The sequence below is a fragment of the Pantherophis guttatus genome, chromosome 2 (assembly GCF_059756535.1).
Source record: "Pantherophis guttatus breed Tessera chromosome 2, ASM5975653v1, whole genome shotgun sequence".
NCBI lineage: Eukaryota > Metazoa > Chordata > Lepidosauria > Squamata > Colubridae > Pantherophis > Pantherophis guttatus.
This window is the reverse complement of record NC_142064.1, coordinates 263,723,205-263,746,136: the sequence shown is the minus strand read 5'-3', so window position 1 is coordinate 263,746,136 and position 22,932 is coordinate 263,723,205. Positions and strand designations below refer to the sequence as shown.

The following is a 22,932-nucleotide window of genomic DNA, read 5'->3' as shown; positions in this document are numbered from 1 at the left end:
ATCTCATAAAACATAGCATAACCGAGGCTTGTTTATGCAGTATTTTTCCCTCCATCTTTTTTCCCTGTGGTTCTCCATTAAAGTAAATGGCCTAGTACTTAGTGAGGGGCAGTGGTGAAATCCTGTGAGGTCTGCTACCGGTTCGCTGCATGCACGCATGCGCAGTGCGTGCCAAACATGTGCTTTGCACGCATGCGCACCACAGAAGCTACCGCGCAGCACTGGAAAAGAAGGCTTAAGAGCCTTTTCTAAGGTAAGTAGAACAGCGATGGGGGGGAACAGCTGTGCAGCGCGATTTAGATTCGCTAGAAAGCAGGATTTCTTGCTTTCTGGTGAATATAAATGGTGTGGCACAGCTGATCGTCAGAAATACTGGTTCATCCAAACTGGTAGCTTTTATTACTACCAGTTCTCTTGAACCGGTAGCATTTTACCCCTGTGGGAAACTTGAAAATACTAAAATAACTCTCAGATGGCATTAGATCAGTGGTGGGTTTTACTACCAGTTCTGTGGGTGTGGCTTAGTGGGTGTGGCAGGGGAAGGATACTGTAAAATCTCCATTCCCATCCCACTCCAGGGGAAGGATACTGTAAAATCTCCATTCCCACCCCACTCTAGGGGAAGGTTACTGCAAAATCCCCGTTTCCTCCCGATCAACTGGGACTTGGGAGGCAGAGAATAGATGGGGGCAGGACCAGTCAGAATTTTTACTATTGGTTCTCTGAACTACTCAAAATTTCTGCTACCAGTTCTCCAGAACTGGTTAGAACCTACTGAAACCCACCTCTGCATTAGATCCCCTATTTTGGGTGAGAAGTAGGAATTTTTAAAATGTATTAGATTTCTTTTATCCCACCTTTGTTACTTTATAAATATCTCAAGGCCGCAAAAAAAATATTATTTTTAAAATGTAAATAATTATTTATTTATAATTTAAATAAGAGAGCCAGTTTGGTCTAAAGGTTAAGGTGCTGGCCTAGAAACCAGGAACCTGTGAATTTTAGTCCTGCCTTAGACATGAAAGCTGGCTGGGTGACTTTGGGCCAGTGGCTTTCTCTCAGCCCAGCCCACTCACAGGGTTGTTGTTGTGGGGAAAATAGGAGGAAAGAGTTACTTATAAAGACAGGATAAAAATATAATGAATAAATAAGTAAATATTTAAATAAATAAATATTGCTTTGTAAAGCAACTCAAGGCAGGTATCTATAAATTTTGGAATATTAGCCAAATATTTGGCTAATGAATTTGACAAATAAATAAATAAAAATAAATAAACAGGCATGAAAAGTTTTGAATTGTCTCTGATATCTGCTTTAGTCCTGCCTCGGAGGCTCTTTTTACATATTTTCCTGGTGGTTGTGATTTTTACCACAAACATGATGTCCGTGTTAGTAGTTTATGTGTGATCACTGCAGTGGGGGAGTTCAGGCCCATGAAATTACATACTGGGGGAAATTCTTCCTGTGTGGCTAACATTTTCCAAAACCGCATCTTAAACTGATTAGTGTGATTGTACAAATCATCTGGATTTGGCTATTTAATATTTTTTTTCTTCTTCTTCTCATAACATTAGGAATAACCTAGTGAAATTGACCAGAACTGGACTGAGTTGAGAAAAATTAAATCTTTTAACACCCCATATGATTTAACCAGATTATAAAGGCCACAATTTTTTTTGATGGCCCATGAAATAGCTTTTTCATCACACAAGCTGTATTTATATTACGACTTCCATTCTAATGATGAAATATGTGCATTTCGTTCTTTGTAAAGATCATTGCAGTTTTTCAAAATCAAGCATTACCAGAGGATGATGTGATCTGGGCTTTTGGGGAGTTATGAAGAGCGTGCAAGAAAAGGAAAATCTATCTTTTGTCATGCATTAACATTAAAACTTGGCACATTATCCATAACTGATGGGGATGATAGTCTGCACAAACGAGAAGTAAACTATTTACTGAGCCAGTGTCAAATTAATGTATGGAATTTGCTCTGATAGTCATTGCCACAGATGGCTTTCAAAAAGGCTTAGAGAAGAAATATGTGAGTGGAAAAATTGTGTTAGGAGAGACAAATAGCATGGGCAGAATCCATCCCCGCCAACTTTAAGTATTTATAGCAGGGGTAGGCAACTTGGTGCCTTCTGAATAGTAATAGCAATAGCTCTTAAACTTATACAGGTACTCCTCGACTTACAACAGTCCATTTAGTGACAGTTTGAAGTTACAATGGCACTGAAAAAAGTGGCTTATGACCATGCTTCACACTTATGACTGTTGCAGCATCCCCCATGGTCACGTGATTTTACATTCGGATGCATGACAACTGGTTCATATTTATGACAGTGACAGGTCACGTGATCACCTTTCAAGCAAAATCAACGGGGAAGCCAGATTCACTTAACAACCGTGTCACTAATTTCACAACTGCAGTGATTTCGCTCAACAAATAGGGCAAGAAAAGTTGTAAAATGGGGCAAAACCAGGGGTGAAATTCAGCAGGTTCTGACAGGTTCTGGAGAACCGGTAGCGGAAATTTTGAGTGGTTCGGAGAACCGGCAAATGCCACCTCTGGCTGGCCCCAGAGTAGGGTGGGAATGGAGATTTTGCAGGATCCTTTCCTTGCCACACCCACCAAGCCATGCCCACAGAACCGGTAGTAAAAAAATTTGAATTCCAAAACTGAACAAATTTCTCACTTAGCAACATAAATTCTGGGCTCAATTGTGGTCATAAGTCGAGGACTACCTGTAGTCCACAATGTCAGCATATTCAGCGGTGGGTTTCCAATATTCTTACCACTGGTTCAGCGCTCGTGTGCCCCTTCCGCGCATGCGTTTTGCTCGCTCGTGCACCTTCCGTGCATGTGCCTGGCCTTGAAAATGTGTCTAAATAGGCCATCATACAGCCAGGGCAGGGGGGCAGGCCCACCTGCGATCTCCACTACCGGTTTGCCCGAACCGGTACAAATCAGCTGAATACCACCTCTGAGCATATTGCCCCCAACAATCTGGCTTCTCATTTTACCTCATTTAACTGCTTTAGACTCCAACTCTTAGAAACATCAGCCCATGAGAAGAAATTATGAATGTTGTGGTCTAAACCTGGGCTTTTCAACTTTAGCAACCTGAAGATGTATGGATTTCAACTCCCAGAATTCTTAGCAATGGCCAAGCTGGCTGGGGGATTCTGGGAGTTGAAGTCCACACATCTTCAAGTGGCTAAGGTTGAGAATCACTGATCTGAACCATCTGGAAAGAAGATTAACTAACCTTTACCAAATTGTTACTTGGTGACACCGGGGGAAAAGAACGAGAAGGCAAAGTTACAGGCAAAGTTAATACAAGCAAAGTTAATTACATCATGAATTGATCTAATGATTAGATTTCCAAAAGGCAAACTATGGTAGATGTCATCAGAGAGCTTTACCCATTTAGATTCTGCTATGCAGGTAGTCCTCGACTTACAACAGTTCTTTTAGTGACCGTTCAAAGTTACAGCGGCATTGCAAAAAAAGTGACTTATGGCCGTTTTTCACACTTACGACTGTGGCAGCATCCCCATGGTCATGTGACCACAATTCAGCCGCTTGGCAACTCATATTTAACTCATAAAAAAAATATATATTTATGACGTGTCCTGGGATTGTGCAATCCCCTTTTGTGACCTTATGACAAGCAAAGTCAATGGGGAAGTCAGATCCACTTAACAACTATGTTACTAACTTGACAACGTCAGTGATTCACTTAACAACGGTGGCCAGAAGGGTCATAAAATGCAGCAAAATTGACTTAACAACGGTCTCTCTTGACGGTAGAAATTTTGGGCTCATTTGTGGATGTAAATTAAGGACTCCCCGTATATCTATTTACTTGTTACCCTATCCAACTTAACCAGCTTGCAAATCAGAGTTTTATTATAGTTTCTAAATCAGAGGATGTGGTGCTAGATATTTCACTAAAAGAACTGCTTCTTATCCCAATGTAATACACAAGGCTAAAGAAGTCTACTCTACATAATAAGAAGTTACTACTTTATTATTTCACTTCTTGAATACATATACTAGACAGACAAAATGTAGCTTTGGGGACAAACCCATGCAGTATTTGTATTGTAGGAAGTTAGCACCCACCCCGCTCCTAGGAAAATGAGATATTTTAGGAAATATTAAAAGGGTAGAATATTTCCCCTAAAAGGGAGGCAGAAACTCACCCCCCCCCCTTTATCAATGGGCCATCAAGGCAGTGGTGAAATTCAAAAAAATTTACTACCGGTTCTATAGGCGTGGCTTGTTGGGCGTGGTGTGGCTTGGTGGGCGTGGCTTGGTGGGCATTGCAGGGGAAGGATACTGCAAAATCTCCATTCCCACCCCACTCCAAGGGAAGGATACTGTAAAATCCTCATTCCCACCCCACTCTGGGACCAGCCAGAGGTAGTATTTGCCGGTTCTCTGAACTACTCAAAATTTCCACTACTGGTTCTCCAAACTACTCAAAATTTTCGTTACCGGTTCTCCAGAACCTGTCAGAACCTGCTGGACTTCACCCCTGCATTAAGGCCTGGGCCAGTCTATTCTACATAACAAAGATCTACCTCCTTCAGACTGAGCTATAATAGGAATCCCAAAGCTCTTTCATTACATCATCACCAGTGGTGGGTTGCTCCCAGTTCGCACCGGTTCGCAAGAACCAGTAGTAAAAATTTGTAGTAGTTCGGAGAACCGGTAATAACATTGGCTGACCATGCCCTCTAACCGGTCCCCGGCCCGGTCACCGCTCGCTTACCCCGCCCACCTCATCAGAGGCTTTTTTTTTTTCTTTTAAAAAGATTTTTTCTACAACCTCTTCGGCCGAAAAAATGCTTTTAAAAGTTTTTAAAAAGCCTCTGATGATCATGCGGCTCAGCTGGGATCGTCAGAGGCTTTTAAAAGCATTTTTTTCTGCAACCTCTTAAGGTTGTAGAAAAAATGCTTTTAAAAGTAAAAAAAAAAGTTGGCCACGCCCACCCAGTCACATTACCCTCCCACCAAACCACGCCCACAAAATAAGCCATGCCCACAGAACCGGTAGTAAAAGTTTTTAGAGCCACTCCTGATCATCACCCAGCAACAGTCAACCAAGCTTGGGACTTAGGACAGCCTACACAATTGCCCCTGCATGGCCCCATGGGAGTCTGACAACCAATCAGAATACAAGCTCAAATTCAAAATCCCAGAGAGGGGATAAAACCCAGGCCCTCTCTCAGCATCTCTTGCCTTTTTTCCCCCTTCACTCAAGTTCTTCAAGGCATGTGATCCTGTCCACCATTAAAACCATCTTTCCAAGCAGCCACTCATGTTTCCAGTGTCTTTCTCCCCACGTGGAACAGAACCCAGAAGGATATTTCTTCCAACAGTATCCTTATTATATGTTTATCCAGCCTTTATTACTTTATAAGGCACTCAAGACAGTGATTATATATAGTATTCCTTCCTCCTCCTATGTTCCCCACAACGATAACCCGATGAGGTGTGTTGGACTGAAGGAGTGTGATTGGCCCAAAGTCACCCAGACAGTTTTCACGCCTAAGGTGGTACTAGAATTCCCAGTCGCCTGGTTTCTAGGGCTGCTGCCTTCACCACCAGCCAAACGGGCTGCAACAAAACCGTTTAGTTCTCATTCGAACGAGGCTTCCTTTCCTCACTGCTAATATTGAGAAAAAGCGCCTTCTCACCAATCCTATCCGTCTTTCAAGGCTGTTCCATTGGCTGCTGAGCAAGTTCCAAGCACAGCAAGTTATACAGAGAATGTCTCTTTCAGTGCCATTTCCGTAGAAAGCTGAGAGGCCTGGCCGATGCCCCACACCTATGTATACATACAAACAAGGTTTCTGTCTCACCCCTTTCTCCTCCAACAGACTTCCCCCCACCCCTTTTCCGGTCTTTCTGGATCACATTCAAAAGGCCAGACCTGAGACGGACTCGGTTGAAGCAGGGTTGTCTAGAGAGGGTGACCGTATCCAATCAAATAAGTTAAATTAAATCAAACTAAAGTAATCATCCAGCATTGGTTAGATCTGGAATTCTGGGACTGCTTTTCCAGCAATCCCTAAGTGGCTCTGTTCCTTAGGAATAAAATATACACAGAAACAAACTGTTCTTTCTATGTATTAATGATTCACCTATGGAGGTAGTTAGCAGCATCAAGTTTCTGGGCAGTGTAGAAACATGATACATACATACATACCGTGTTTCCCCGAAAATAAGACCAGGTCTTATATTAATTTTTGCTCCAAAAGATACATTAGGGCTTATTTTCTGGTTAGGTCTTATTTTGGGGGAAATACGGTACTAAATGCATCCATCTGGCTGACAATCTTAACTGGGGCTTATTTGGGGGGGTAGGGCTTATATTACGAGCATCCTGAAAAATCACGCTAGGACTTATTTTCCAGTTCGGTCTTATTTTCGGGAAAACAGGGTACATACATACATACATACATACATACATACATACATACATACATACCAGTGGTGAAATCCAATTTTTTTTACTACTGGTTCTGTGGGTGTGGTGTGGCTTGGTGGGGGTGGCTTGGTGGGCGTGGCAGGAGAAGGATACTGCAAAATCTCCATTCCCACCCCACTCTGGGGCCAGCCAGAGGTGGTATTTGCCGGTTCTCCGAACTACTCAAAATTTCCACAATCGGTTCTCCAGAACCTGTCAGAACCTCCTGGATTTCACCCCTGACACATACATACATACATACACTACACCATACCGACTCAAAACTGCCCCATCTACTAATTTCCTCCTGTCTTCCAATTTTGCATCTCTCTTTGTCCCATGAAACCCAACACCACAAACATCTTCGCTGACCAAGTTAAAACTAGGCAATGGCAGAAGAATAAGATTTAAGGCTGACAGGGACCCATCAAATTATTTCCTTTCCCCAAAGGCAGGAGAACCACTAAAAATGCTGGTCTATGACTTTTTTTTTTCTTTTAACGACCCTGTAATCCCTTGCGGGATAGAGTTGGGGTGATTGAATGTAGCTGAGCATTTACTGGCCCTTCCTGATGCCTATACGGAGTTCACAGCAATTAATCCTTGTGCCCGAAGAGAGAAATACCTGCCGCTACCTAAGATCAAACTCACAGCCTCTTGATTGTGAGGTGATAGCTCCACCTCTCGGCCACCATGCTGCTCTGGTCTATGACTTTAATAAAGATTTGGTTTATTTATTCATTAAAATTCCACTTTTATTAATCTTATAAATAACTCAAGGAGGCGAACATACCTAGAACTAGAGCTCACAGTCTCCCACTTTCTAGCCTGATGCTTTAAATAGCAGAACAAACTGGCTCTTGATTTGATTTGATTTGATTTATTAGTTTACTAACCTCTCTATGCAGAGATTGAAAGAGGAATGTTCATAGCAAGGGGTGTGGTTACAAGCGAGGTCTTAGCAAGGAAACTCTTGATATTTCAATTGGGAAATGTTGCTGATCGGTGCCAAGTAACCTGAAGGCTGATCCCACTCAAAACCATGCAGATCCACCCAGCATGTTTTCCTCTTTATCAGCAGCCTAGCTGGCTAAACTTCACTTCCAAGTTCAAATCCTTCCATTGTGCATCATTTTGTTTTTAAAAAGTGTGTGTGTGTGTGTGTGTGTCAAAAAATGAATAAGATTGCAGTTGTAATCTCATTATTTGGCCAAATCTATTTAGTCAGAATTGTTTTCAAGGATGATCTACCCCCCCCCCCCCCCCCGTGCACACACTCATGGTATACATTTTGAAAAGCATTTTTAAAAGAATACTCTGGAGCAGGGTTTCTCAACATTACCAACTTTAAGTTTGGTGGACATCTCACAGAATTCCCCTGTCTGTCTGTCTGTCTGTCTGTCTGTCTGTCTGTCTATCATCTATCTATCTATCTATCTATCTATCTATCTATCTATCTATCTATCTATCTATCTATCATCTCTCTCTTTCTCTCTCTACCTATCTATATCTACCTACCTACCTACCTACCTATCTATCTATCTATCTATCTATCTATCTATCTATCTATCTATCCATCTATCATCTCTCTCTTTCTCTCTCTACCTATCTATATCTACCAACCTACCTACCTACCTACCTACCTATCTATCTATCTATCCATCTATCATCTCTCTCTTTCTCTCTCTACCTATCTATATCTACTTACCTTCCTATCTACCTATCTACCTATCTATCTATCTATCTATCTATCTATCTATCTATCTATCTATCTATCTATCTATTATCTCTCTCTTTCTCTCTCCACCTATCTATATCTACCAACCTACCTACCTACCTACCTACCTACCTACCTACCTATCTATCTATCCATCTATCATCTCTCTCTTTCTCTCTCTACCTATATCTATCTATCTATCTATCTATCTATCTATCTATCTATCTATCTATCTATCTATCTATCTATCTATCTATCATCTCTCTCTTTCTCTCTCCACCTATCTATATCTACCTACCTACCTACCTACCTACCTACCTACCTATCTATCTATCTATATCTGGCTATCTAGCTATCTTGGTGGTGCAGTGGTTAGAGTGCAGTACTGCAGGCTACTTCTGCTGATCAGCAGTTTGGCAGATTGAATCTCACCAGGCTCAAGGTTGACTCAACCTTCCATCCTTCCGAGGTGGGTAAAATGAGGACCCAGGTTGTTGGGGGCAATAGGCTGACTCTGTAAACTGCTTAGAGAGGGCTGTAAAAGCACTGTGAAACAGTTAGTAAGTCTAAGTGCTATTGCTATTACTACTGCTACTGCTACTGCTACTGCTACTGCTATTGCTATTGCTATCTATCTATCTATCTATCTATCTATCTATCTATCTATCTATCTATCTATTAAAAGGGACAGATTGGTTCAAAGCAGAGCTAGGAGAAACATTCAATTAATCAAATGCAATCCATATCATTATTTCTAAGCAGCTGGTTTCTTTATAGCCAGTTAATTACTAACCCTGACCCCAAATTCTGTAACTGTTTTTAAAGTGTTTATTTATTTATTTATAAATCAAATTTTTAAAACTGCCCATCTCCCTCACCGAGGGAATAGGTGGAACACAGAGTCTGGCAGGTGATAAGGGGAAGGAATTTATGCATATCACTTTGGAGATTCAGCCCCAGACCGAGATAATTCATATTTCCACAGATTATAAATCTTGCTGAACTGAACACTGGGTTTGAACAGAATAAGAATAACAGAGTTGGAGGGGACCTTGGAGAACTTCTAGTCCAGGGGTCAGCAACCTGTGACTCTGGAGCCGCATGTGGCTCTTTCATCCCTTTGCTGCGACTCCCTGTTGCCGGTTGGCTCCACAATTGATAGAACTTTTGGTTAGGACAGGTAGAAGAAACAGGATGCCACACTAGGAGGAGACTCTATGGCAGGACTTCTGGTCAGCAGAGGAAAAAGGATGCCACACTAAGTGGCGGAACCAGACTTCTGGTCGGCTCCAGAATTGAATGGGGGGCTTCTGGTTAGGACCTTTGTGGCTCTTTGAGTGTTTAAGGTTGCCGACCCCTGTTCTAGTCCATCTACTAGAAGATGAATGCAGCCATTGTGGTTTGTGAACCATCATTTCCATCATAACCATCAACTGGGCTTTATTGAATAAAGTATTGTTAAGCAAACCATGGCTTAATATACTGGGTCAACCCAGAGTACAATTTCCATTTAAAGATAACAAGAGCACTCTAAATCAGTGTTTCTCAACCATGGCAACTTGAAGAGGTATGGACTTCAACTCCCAGAATTCCCCAGTCAGCATACTGGCTGGGGAATTCTGGGAGTTGAAGTCCACACCTCTTCAAGTTACCAAGGTTGAAAAAAAACTGGTGAGGACCATTTTTCCCCACTCACTTAGCAACCCTGTTGATTGATTGAACAAATGTACATGGCCTCCCAACTCACATACAGTGACTCCAGTGGTATATAGCTTTAAAAATCCACAACATACAATCCATAAAACGTCACTACTCACCACCACCCTATGGTGGCAACAGATACAATCACACTAGCCGCTTTATTAAATCTATATCTGCTTGTAGTCTCCAGATCAGTTGACAAAGCCATGTCTTCCGGGCCTTCCAGAAAAGTAACAAGGGGTGTGTGGGGGTGGGGCAGTCTTATCTCTACAGGAATGATATTATATAGGGAGGGAGCCAACACCAAGAAGGCCCTTTTTCTTGGTCCTGCCAGGTGTCCTTCCATAATGGATAGGACCTGCAATATGCCTTCTCATCCTGGTGGGCTAAATGGGGAGAGATAGTCTTTCAAATAACCTGGTCAACAGGTCAGCTCAAGAAAAACACCAGAGAGTTTTAAGTCATCTAAATATTATGATTGAGTTATCATAGCTGGGATGCAAAACTCCAGAAGACCACTAGGTGGTAGCAAAGAAATAGGAAGCTGTCTCTTTGCGGCAGTGAGTTGCCCTTCCACCTCAAAGACGATGAAGAGTCTCAGTCATCCAGGTCATGGTTGTCCCAAAGGTGCTTTTTCAAGAGGCAACTGGACTTTCTGGGGGTTTTTTTTTGAAGACGTTTCACTTCTCATAGAATAGAATAGAATTCTTTATTGGCCAAGTGTGATTGGACACACAAGGAATTTGTCTTTAGTGTATATGCTCTCAGTTTACATAAGGAAAATAAAATACATTCATCAAGAATAAAAATTCAACACTTAGTGATAGTCAAGGTTACTAACAAGCTATCAAATCATACTAGGAAACAAATAAAAACAATAAAAATGGAAAGAAACAAGCAACATGGTTGTAGTCATAAGTGGGAAGAGATGGATACTAGTAAGGAAGAGAAGAATAGTAATACAGTCTTAGTAAATTATTTGACAGTGTTGGGGGAATTAGTTGTTTAGCAGAGTGATGGCATTCAGGAAAAAACTGTCCTTATGTCTAGTTGTTCTGTTATGCAGTGTCCTATAGCAGTGATGGCTAACCTTTTTGCCATCGCGTGCCAGGAAGGGGGGGTGGAGGGGGGTTCGCATGTGCATGTGCCCACACCCATAATTCTATACACCCCACCCTGCGCATGCATGTGCAACCCCCCTCCTCCCCCACTCCTGGCACGCAATGGTCCAGTAGGCCTGTTTTTTTCCTCATCTGGCTCCAGATCCTCTCTATGCATCTGGGGAGGGCGAAAACAGCCTTCCCCACCCCCTTGGAGGCCCTCCGGAGGCAGGAAGCAGCCTGTTTCCCTACTTCTGGTGGGCCCAGAAGGCCCGAAAATCAGTTGGCCAGAGCTGAGCTGGCGTGCCAGGCAACATGGCTCCACGTGTGATCTGTGGCACGCGTGCCGTAGGTTCGCCATCATGGTCCTATAGCATCATTTTGAGGGTAGAAGTTGAAACAATTTATGTCCAGGATGTGAGGGGTTAAACTTCAGCTCTGAAGAAGCTTCTTGGATGAGAAGTGAAACATCTTCAAAGAAAAACCAGAAAGATCAGTTGCCTCTTGAAAAAACACCTTTGGGACTTCCAGCTCAAAATTGGCTTAGTGTGTCTCGCTTTCAATGTGGTTGACCTGTAGAGGACTATGGAATATCTACCTAGAAAGGGGATAAGATAATATGGATTCTCCTGAGGTGTCTGTGGAGATTCTTTTTGAAAAAGTTGCTTTTTCAAAAGGCAACTGGACGGTTTTATTCCGTGAGGAGGAAGAAGAAGAAAACGTTTCACTTCTCATCCAAGAAGCTTCATCCATTGTTAGCCCTACTGACCTGTGGAGTCCTCGACGCTCTCTGAGCTTAGTTGTTTTCATGCAGATGTTTCATTGCCCATCTCAGTGACATCTTCATTGCTTCAGAGTAAACCCCACCCTCCTTCGCCCTGAAGATGTGACCTAGACAGGTAATGAAACGTCTGCACGGAAACAACCAAGCTCAGAGAGCACCAAAGATTCCACAATTCAACCCTGAGCTATACGGACTTTTTTCTCTTGGTACTCTGTTGATCTGCCCACCTGCCCAAATTACCTGAAGACCTCATCCAGTCTGGACTCTATACAGTATTTGCAAAGTATGTTCACTGCCTTTGAACATAGTGCCTGGCTAGGTGGCTCAGTGGCTAAGACGCTGAGCTTGTCGATCAAAAGGTTCGGCGGTTCGGCGGTTCGAATCCCTAGTATAGGTCTCCTGCGTGAGCAGGGGGTTGGACTAGATGACCTCCAAGGTCCCTTCCAACTCTGTTACTGTTACAGGTCCTGCATGGGGCCATCCGGAATGGGGGCAACCCTAACAAATCATCATCGTGATAGACAACTAATAATAATTCATTTATTTGGTGTAGATTTGAGAATAAGGCATGGAAACTTTGCAACACCTTTACCAGATAGTTAAGATGAACCATTTGCTCCCAGATATCCAGCAAGTTAAGTATTACACAGAGGAGTCCCTCTTCTCCTACCTCATCCTTTTGCAAATACCTCTAACCACTGAGAGTAAATTGCTTTGCTGGATCGGAATAAGTGAGGTACTAATACCAATCTATGAGGTAATAATACCACTCTTACTAAGCCTTAGAATACCACACCTAGAATACTGCAACCCACTTTGGTCACCACACTATAAAAAAACATGTTGTGACCAGTGGTGGGTTCCTCCCGGTTCGGCCCGGTTCTCCCGAGCCGGTAGCGGTGACGATATGACGTCACCGAACCGGTTCTGCCCCACCCACCCATCCTCGGGTTATTCTTACCTTTTATTTGGCCCCACCCCCAATCTATGGCTGCCTCCTGAGTCCCAGCTGATGGCTAGAGGGAAAAAAACTGTTTAAACTCTTGCCGCAGGGCTTCAAAGGGCCGCCCTACAGCTGATCAGTGTTAAAAGAAAACAAATGAGTAGACCGGTGCCTGCAAAAATACATGAGTAGATCAGTGCCTGCAAAAATAAATGGGTAGATCGGTACGGCTCTGCAAGTAGTTAAAAGCCTGGTAGACCAGTACCTCTGCTAAATCCTAAATAATTGTCACATGACCATCAAGCTACGCCCACAAAATAAGCCATGCCCACAGAACCAGTAGTAAAAAAATTTAGAACCCACCCCTGATTGTGACTCTAGAAAGAGTGCAGAGAAGAGCAACCAAGATGCTTAGGGGACTGGAGGCTAAAACATACGATGAATGGTTGCTGGAACTGGGTATGGCTAGTCTAGTGAAGAGAAGAACCAGGGGAGACATGATAGCCGTCTTCCAATATTTGAGGGGCTGCCACAGAGAGGAGGGGGGGGTCAACCTATTTTTCAAGGCACCTGAAGGCCAGTCCAGGAATAATGGATGGAAACTGATCAAGGAGAGATTCAACGTGGAAATAAGGAGAAATTTTCTGACAGTGAGAGCAATCAACCAATGGAACTTGGTTTGCTTTCAGAAGTTGTGGGAGCTTCACCAGTGGAGGCTTTCAAGAAGAGACTGGACTGCCATCTGTCAGAAATGGTGTGTAAGGTCTCCTGCTTAGGTGGAGGGCTGGACTACATGACCTACAAGGTCCCTTCCAACTCTGTTAATCTGTTAAAAAGTTTCACAAGCAGGTGGAGCAGTGTTTCTGAAGCTTAGCAAGTTTAAGATGTGCAGATTTCAACTCCTAGAATTTCCCGGCCAGCTAAGCTGGACAGATGCCAGCAAAACCCCAGCCTTTAAGTCCAGAAAAATTACTAGCAAAAGCCTAGAAGAGTTTAAGCTTAGAAGAGTGACTGACCAAAAAAAATGCTTTTTAACTCGCCAGGGGCTGGCAGAGGAAGCACCATTGACTGAATGATGGGAGATCCAGCTAGGTGGACTGATTTTGAAAAATTCAGGAGGATCAGACCTGTTTAATACCGGGATGAGGGGCCACCAGGAAATCCACAGACTAAGGCAAAAAAGCATTCCAGTATAAGCCGTGGCAAACCACAATATGTCATTGCTACGGAAAGTTTGCAATCAGCAGGAGCTGAGCTCAAAAATTGAGTGTTGGGGACTATTACTACTAGATCTATTACTGTTACTAAGAGGAAGTTTACTCACTTGTGTGAGACCCAATCAAGTCTTATTGCAAATCAATACAGATATTAATTCCTTCTCCATCTTCCTGATATGTCATTTTCCTGGATTTCGATTATCTTTTTTGAGTTATTAGCCGATCCACCCTCAGGCGGAACCTCTCACTTATTCTGCTTCCTTTTACAATTAATTTTGCCATCTTTCTCTCCCTGCCTTGTTCTGCCTCTAAAATATCGCATCTTTGAAATCTTATTTAGCTCTCATCCCTTTTTCTCCTCATTGGTGGCTCTCTAGCTCTATCTCTTCCTCAGTTTCTCTTTCTGTGGTCCTCTGACCTGTGGTCAGGGATGATGGGATTTGGAGTCATACATACTCTTCCCCTGTCTCTGCCCTGCTAAGCAGTTGCCTGTCATTTTCCTCTGCTATCTTCTACCTCAGTGCTTCCCAAACCCCGGGTAAATTATCCCGAGTGAGGTAAAATTAGTTTTTTTTGGGGTCACAACATTCAAATCCTTCGCCCAATCACAACAGAGACATTTAAGCAGTGACTTTTCAATCAGTGATTTTGGCTGATGAAGAAAAAGGCCTAGAAAGTACCATTAGCAATAGCAATAAGCACTTAGACTTATATACCACTTCGCAGTGCTTTATAGCCCTCTCTAAGCGGTTTACAGAGTCAGCCTATTGTCCCCCAACAATATAGGTCCACATTTTACTGACCTCGGAAGGATGGAAGGCTGAGTCAACCTTGAGCCTGATGAGATTTGATCTGACAAACTGCTGGAAGCCGGTGATCAGCAGAAGTAGCCTGCAGTACTGCACTCTAACCACTGCGCCACCCCGGCTCACTGCACCATTATTTAATAAAGGAGAATATTTGTAACTCACAATTGACATGAGGGGTCCTTGATGCTCTAGTGACTAGCACTGATGATGGTACGGAGTTTGGGTCATGAAACGATTACAAGAAAACAACCAAGCTCAGATAGCACCTAGGATCCCTCACTGTTCTATCTATTCTACGTTGGTCTATCTAACTCAGGGGTGAAATTCAGCCGGTTCTATCCGGCTCGGGTAAACCGGTAGCAGCAGCTGTGGGAGGCTCCGCCCACCCTTGCGGACGCTATGATGTCGCTTTGCGCATGCAAAGGCTTTGCGCATGCAAAGGCTTTGCGCATGCAAAGGCTTTGCGCATGCGCAGATAATGGTGTGCGCACATTTGCGAACCGGTAGGGAAGATAAGTGAATTTCACCCCTGATCTAACTTGATGTTTCTCAAATTTGGCAACTTTAAGATATGTGGACATCTACTCCCAGAATTCCCCAGCCAGCCAGCTGGGATGTGTGGATTGGCTGGAGAATTCTGGGAGCTGAAGTCCACATATCTTAAAGTTGTCAAGTTTGAGAAACACTGATTCACTTATCTATCTTCATCTGTTTTCCCTCTTCTCTCTTTCTGGATTCTAGTATTCTTTTATCAATATTTTTTTAAAAACTTAGTGGCGCATAGGAAATTGGGGTAGACTGTATTATATTCACACTGATCTTCCTTCTATTGCACTTTCTTCCCTCTCTTTCCTTTCTGTAACTCTGCCAACTCCATCCAAGAAAATCTACTGTTTTATCTATATTTATAGGAAAGCCAGGCTAGCCATAACCCAGAGGGAATTTGATAGCATTGTTCAGACCAATAATATGAATACTTTTTTATTCAAAGACAGCAGATATCACCAGCTACCTCACATTTCCTTACTAAAGTCATGAAAACTTATGCCTTTGAATTAAATGTGTTCATTTGAAAAGATGCTACCATACTTCTGATTTTGAGCTATCTTTGTAACTGATAACTGCTGATATATATATATATATATATATCAATTTTCTTACTTCTTCGTAGGGTTTATGTGTGTTTTTCTTCTAGCCAGGTTTTCCCTACGTAGCCAAGGTTTTTTTGTAGCTCCAGCTCAGTAGAATCACATCTACTCGGTTCTGGGCTTTTTTCCTTTCTAACACCTAGCAAGCTCTTTAGGTATATAACAATTAGTGCATAAATAAGTATAGTTAATTACTACAAAATATCTTCCACTTTGTGTCAGCTCTTTTTTTTCTGTCTCTGGCCCCACAAATTAGATTTTTCTACTTAATCTGAATCAAAAGAACATTAAAAAAAAAAACACCTTTGAGATTAGATCTGCCTTCATACTACAAGTTAGATGCTCCTGGAAGTTCTCTAACATCAGAAAAGTGCCTGGAAAGTCAGGATAACAGAACAACAGAATAACAGAGTTGAAAGAGATTTTGGAGGTCTTCTAGTCCAACCCTCTACTCTTGCAGAAGACCCTATACCATTTCAGACAAATGGCTGTCCAATCTCTTCTTAAAAACCTCTATTGATGGAGCATCCACAACTTTGGGAGGCGAGCCGTTCCATCGATTAATTGTTCTCACTGTCAGGAAATTTCCTCCTTATTTCTAGGTTGTATCTCTCCATAATTAGTTACCATCCATTACTTCTTGTCCTTCCTTCAGGTGCTTTGTAGAATAGGTTGACACCCCCCCCTCTTCTCTGTGGCAGCCCTTTAAATTTTGGAGCACTCCTATCATGTCACCCATTTCCCAAACAGGACCACTTCAGTTCCACTTAGCTAGGACAGCAGACACCTTCAGAACATCAAATCTTCTCCATCCAACTAATTTCGAAGATCATCTACACTAGATTAACATATCTTGTCACTGGCAGTTCCTTAGGCTAGCTTTGTGCTCGATCAGGTACCTCAGACTGAATTCTTTTTCAGGGAGCCTTAAAACTTTCATTCCCTGCGCTCATTTTCACTGTCTCTCTTCACCTCTTCTCATTCAAACATTTTCTCTATCCATCATCCTAATTTATCTCTCTCTCTCTCTCTCGCTCTCTCTCTCTCACACACACACAAATACACACACATGTCATTTTGATTAGACAAAAGAAAGGAAGAGAGCTAACATCTGTGCCGCAAACATCTGGATCTCCCCCTCTGGGTCTTGATCTTACCCCATCAACGCTTTATAATATCTTTTCATTTTGGGGACATGTCCCATTGTGCACAAGAAGTCATCGCTTTACCAAAAATAAATCTCCATAATGACCCTTTGCAAGTCCCCGCCTTTACGGTGAAATGGGATTTCCTCAGTCACACTCCCTGCCCTCCACCGTATCCACCTCCTTGCAGGTTTCCCATCTTACTTGCAGAAGTTGGATGCTCAGGCTGGGATAGAGAACAGCCGCATTCAGTCACCCGCTGCTGCCTCTCGGAGTGCTTCACTCCTTCGTTCTCTCTCTCAACGGCGTCTCTGCCCTGGAGAGAGGAGGAGACAACCTTCTGGCCATCGGATTTCCTGGCTCAGAGCAGCCCTGGCGTGAGAGCAAGCATATGTGCCTCACAAATGTGTGTGTGTGTGTGTGTGCGCACAACACACACACACATACAAACCCACACCCAAAACTCATTCACTCCCTCTTTGGTTTGGAATCAGCGAGCGTCTGACACAATTGCCATGAGATCATAAATGGGAATGGCTGATAACCATCTTGGCAACCATCAAGGAAGAAGGATGCTTGGGAAGGCCTCTTCTTCCAACACTCTCATCCTTTTTCTTTCTTTCTTTCTTTTTGTTCTTCTTTACACCCCCCCCCTTCACCCTTGTATCCAGACTTTGAATGGGGGCCTATATCTATCAAACCTTTGGATCAGAATAACCAAGTTGGAAGGGACCTGGCAGTGGTGGGATTCAGCCGGTTCGCATCACTTTGGGAGAACCGGTTGTTAACTTTCTGAGCAGTTTGGGGAACTGGTTGTTGGAAGAAATCATTAGGGCAGAGAACCGGTTGTTAAATTATTTGAATCCCACCACTGGACCTTGGAGGTCTTCAAGTCCAACCCCCTGCTTAGGCAGAAAACCCTGTATCATTTCAGACAAATGGTTGTCTAATATATTCTTAAAAATGTCCAGTATTGGAGCATTCTGGAGGCCAGTTGTTCCATTGATTAATTGTCCTCAATGTCAGGAAATGTCTCCTTAGTTCTAGGTTGCTTCTCTCCTTGATTAGTTTCCATCCATTGTTTCTTCTCCTGCCTTCAGGTGCTTGACTCTCACTTCTTTGTGGCAACCCCTGAGATATTGGAAGACTGCTATCATGTCACCCCTAGCCCTTCTTTTCTCTAGACTAGCCATACCCAATTCCAGCAACTGTTCTTTATCTGTTTTAGCCTCCAACCCCCTAATCATCTCGGTTGCTCTTCTCTGCACTCTTTCCAGAGTCTCAACATCTCAACATGACACATAGACATCTCCTTCCTCTCTGCCTTGCCATGGCTCCCTCCGGAGTGGTGTCTAAGAGCTATGCCTAAGAGCTCTTCTCTGTCGTGAATACAGGGAGTCCTCGACATACAAGAGTTCGTTTAGTGACCGATCAAAGTTATAGCAGCACTGAAAAATATGACTTACGGTCATTTTTCACAGTTATGACCTTTGCAGCCTCCCCATGATTATTGTGACCCAAATTCAGAGGCTGGTTCATATTTATGACCGTTGCTGTGTCTCAAAGTCACGGGATCCCCTTTTGCGACCTTCTGACCAGCAAAGTCAATGGGGAACTCAGATTCACTTAACAACCGGGTTACTCACTTATCAGCTGCAGTGATTCACTTAACAAATGTGGCAAGAAAAGTCCTAAAACAGGGCAAAAATGTTTCATTTAACAACCGAAATGTTGGACTCAATTATGGTCGTAAGTCAAGGTCTGCCTGTAATTTATTTATTTATTATTATTTATTTTGTCGCATTTCTATGCCGCCCAACTCCCAAGGGACTCTGGGCGGCTAATGTTATCATATTAATGTTATCATATAGAGAAGAGTACAGATTCTCCCTCTTTGCAGGGCGTGAGTGGAACAGCCTCTACAAACTTCATCCTTCTCTTCCAAAACTGATAGGGCTACAGTACTCAGAATTGATTACATGTAGTCCTTGACTTACGACAGGTCACTTAGCGACCGTTGGAAGTTACAAAGGACTCAAAAAGAGGACTTACAATGCAGATCTGAAGTTCTGGCAGACATGCCTCCCACGGTCACAAGACTACCCTTTGGGTACTCAGCAAACACAACCGTACTTCTCACCCTTTCTAGAATCCTGTGGTCACATGACTGAATTTGAAATCAATTTAATTGTTAAAAACTGGCCCCCTTCTTGTTTACAGCAAACCTACGTAGCGAACGATGAGTTTAGTTAATGATCGTGGCATTCACTTAATAACCACTGCAAAAAAAAATAATCATAAAATTGGGTCAGTCACATGGCCAACCTGTTTTATGACCGATATGACTTACGACTTGATTTATGATTTAGGACTGTAATGGGCAGCTTTCACTATTGTTGTAAATCGAGGACTACCTGCATTCAGTAGAACTACTCAGCTTAAATGTACAGTGACTATACATCCTTTATTATAAAGGACAGTCCTTTATTTCACAAAACTGTCCTTTAGAAAGGTTTTATTTAATTATTTATTTTCTTGCTCTTGCTCTTGAAGTTCCTATGTATACCAAAGTTGTAAACCTAAACAATTAAAAACAATAATGCTTATGAACCACTTTCAGATTTGTTGGAATTCATTGTTGGAATGTATTTTTATGCAACACCTGCAGTAGTATTCAGCCAGTAGATGACAGTGTTTACAAGTTTGGATCTATGGTATGTATATACTCTGTGCTCTTTTGTTCTAAGCAGAGTCTCCTGATTCCTGTTACAGTTAAAAACAGTTGAGCAGTAAAGCACATGGTGACTGTACTCTTCGTTAGCTCTGTGGTGCTATATATAAACAGAATTTCTAACAAGAATTGCCCCTTTTTCAGGTTTCTTTACTTTTTAAAGAAAACTGGATCGTCATATTTATACATAATCGTAAAGAAGGGGAAATTATTTAGCTCTCCTTTTGTCTCATTGGTCCTTTCAACCACAAGGATCAGGGTTTCAAACCATTTTAGGGCCAGACATATGAAAACAATAATATTAATGAAGGAGAATAATTGTAGCTCAGGGTTGATATGAGGGGTCCTTGGTGCTCTCTAAGCTGGGTTGTTTTCTTGCAGAGGTTTCATTACCCAAACTAGGAAACATCATCAATGTTAGCATGTCCTAGATGTCGCTAGCACTGATGATGTTACCTAGTTTGGGTAATGAAACCTCTGCAAGAAAACAACCCAGCTCAGAGAGCACCCAGGAGCCCTCGCAAAAACTATAATGTAATAATACTTCAATAAAGCTTAACTGAGTTTAAAGTAAAGGAAAGGCCCAGTGAGAAAAAAAAAGATGTTGAGACTCTAGAAAGAGTGCAGAGAAGAGCAACAAAGATGATTAGGGAACTGGAGGCTAAAACGTATGAAGAAGAGTTGCAGGAACTGGGTATGTCCAATATCTCAGGGGCTGCCACAAAGAAGAGGGAGTCAAACTATTCTCCAAAGCACCTGAGGGTGGGACAAGAAGCAATGAGTAGAAACCAATCAAGGAGAGAAGAAACTTAGAACTAAGGAGAAATGCCCTGACAGTTAGAACAATTAATCAGTGGAACAACTTGCCTCTAGAAGTTGTGAATGCTCCAACACTGGAAGTTTTTAAGAAGATGTTGGATAACCATTTGTCTGATGTGGTGTAGGTTTTCCTGCCTAAGCAGGGGGTTGGACTAGAAGACCTCCAAGGTCCCTTCCAACTGTGTTATTCTATATAGTAAAAGTGCTGATTGGACTGAATTTGCATTGCTCCTCGGCTTCCTGGGGTCCTTCCTTCTGCCGTCCCATAAATTGCCCACCCTCCAACTGGAGAGGTAAGCTGTCTTGGACTCCTTCTCTTGATCTTCAGGAAGGCTGGTATGAACTTGATTAGAACAAAGGATTTTCTTCCCACAACAAAGAACTTGGTTAATGGGATTTGCTGCTTACAGAATGTGATGACAGCCCTTGTGACTGAGAAGGTTTTAAAAGGGGATTAGATGATTCAGTTTCCATTCAAATCAACAGGAGGAGATCACAAAGGGAATACTCTAAAAAGAACAGGTGGCTTGGGAGTCTTAAGTGAAAGGAAGACGTATTGAAAAGAGGAACACACACGTTGCTCTGGCATCCGGCACAAGGCTGTAAGATAATTTCTGGGATTGCATTAAAAAAAACAAAAACAAAAAAAAACCCGAATCCCAAGTCAGTTCTAAAGTCCCTAAGAAGGAAGGTGAAAAAGAAAACCCTCTTCATTGGAGAAGGAAATGGGCAGGTAGTGGAACACCTTTCAGCATTGCACAAACATGTTATCTTGTCCTTCAAAATCTCCTGAGCCATTGCTGCAGCTGCCCAAAATAAGCCATTGCAATCCTAGGCTGCGTTAACAGAGGGATAGAATCAAGATCAAGTGAAGTCTCAACACCACTTTATAATGCCTTTGTAAGACCAGACTTGGAATATTGCGTCCAGTTTTGGTCGCCACGATGTAAAAAAGATCTTGAGGCTCTAGAAAGAGTGCAGAGAAGAGCAACAAAATGATTAGGGGGCTGGAGGCTAAAACACATGAAGAACGGATGCTGGAATTGGATATGGCCAGTCTAGAGTAAAGAAGGAACTAGAGCAGTTGCGACCAGTTCAGGCGAACTGGTAGTTGTGACCTCTGTGACATACCGTCCTAGTTAGCTGTGTTTTTTAAGCCATGCACATGCGTGCAAGCGCTTGCATGAGCAAAGAGCATGCACAGAAGGCCGTGCGCATGCTCACATTTTCGGTGCTAGGGCGAACCGGTTGTTAATTGTTAAAGAGCCTTGGTAGTACAGTGGTCTAAGGCACCCTGTTATTAAGCTGGTTATTAAGACCAGCTGCCTGCAATTACTGCAGGTTCGAATCTCGCCAAGGCTCAAGGTTGACTCAGCCTTCCATCCTTTCTAAGGTAGGTAAATTGAGGACCCAGTTGTGGGGGCAATAAGCTGACTTTGTATAAATATACAAAAGGATGAAGGCTATTGCTGAGCACATTGTAAGCCGCCCTGAGTCTCCGGAGAAGGGCAGCATATAAATCAAATTAAATTAAAAAAAAAAAATTAAAAAAAAAATTATGTGCCGCCCACCTCTGAACTAGGAGTGACATGATAGCAATATTTCAGTATTTGACAGGCTGTCCTAAGACGGGGTCAATTTATTCTCCAAAGCACCAGAAGGCAGGACAAGAAACAAGGGATGGAAACTAATCAAGGAGAGAACACCAATATAAAAATAAGGACAAATTTCCTGGCAATTAGAACAGTGGAGCTATTTGCCTTCAAATGTAGTGGGTGCTCCATCACTGGAGGTTTTTAAGAAGAGACTGGACAGCCATTTGTCTGAAATGGTATAAGGTCTCCTACTTGAGCAGGGGGTTGGACTAGAAGACCTCCAAGGTCCCTTCCAACTCTGTTATTCTCTTATCTCTGGTCTCTAACTTTATGAAGAGTTGAACTTTCAAAAACCCCATAAGAAATTAACTACAGGTAATCCTCAATTTACAACTGTAATGGCGCCTGCAGTTATCACATGAACAACCTAATTTTATGACTTTTTTTGGTGGTTGTCGCTAAGAGAATGCAGCAGTTGTAAAGCAAACCCTGTGGTCATTCAGCGAACACCAAAGCTGTTCCGTGAACCCACTTGTCAGGGTTCCAAGTAACACCCCCAACGAAAGAAAACTCCGAGGCTTGTGTTTCCTCAAAGTTCCATTTTATTAGAGATGTCATATTGGCACATCTGGGAAAACCCGAATCCGAAAGTTTCCAGGTTTTCCCCACCCAAAAGAAAGTTCAAGTCCCTGCCCAGCACCCACATGTCCATCACATGATTCAATCAGACCCCATCCA

The 22,932-nt window shown here is 42.6% G+C and overlaps 1 protein-coding gene across 3 annotated transcripts in view; it reads right to left on the bottom strand.

The window, feature by feature from the left end:
• The window catches only part of LOC117663214 (tenascin-X-like), a 135,986-nt gene extending 118,527 nt beyond the window's left edge, over window positions 1-17,459 (bottom strand). For all 3 annotated transcript variants that reach the window (XM_060688297.2, XM_087883979.1, XM_087883978.1), the window contains exon 1: window positions 17,254-17,459. The gene's annotated coding sequence lies outside the window, so the exon portion shown is untranslated. The remainder of the gene's footprint in view (window positions 1-17,253) is intronic.
• Between the last annotated feature and the right edge of the window lie 5,473 nt (window positions 17,460-22,932).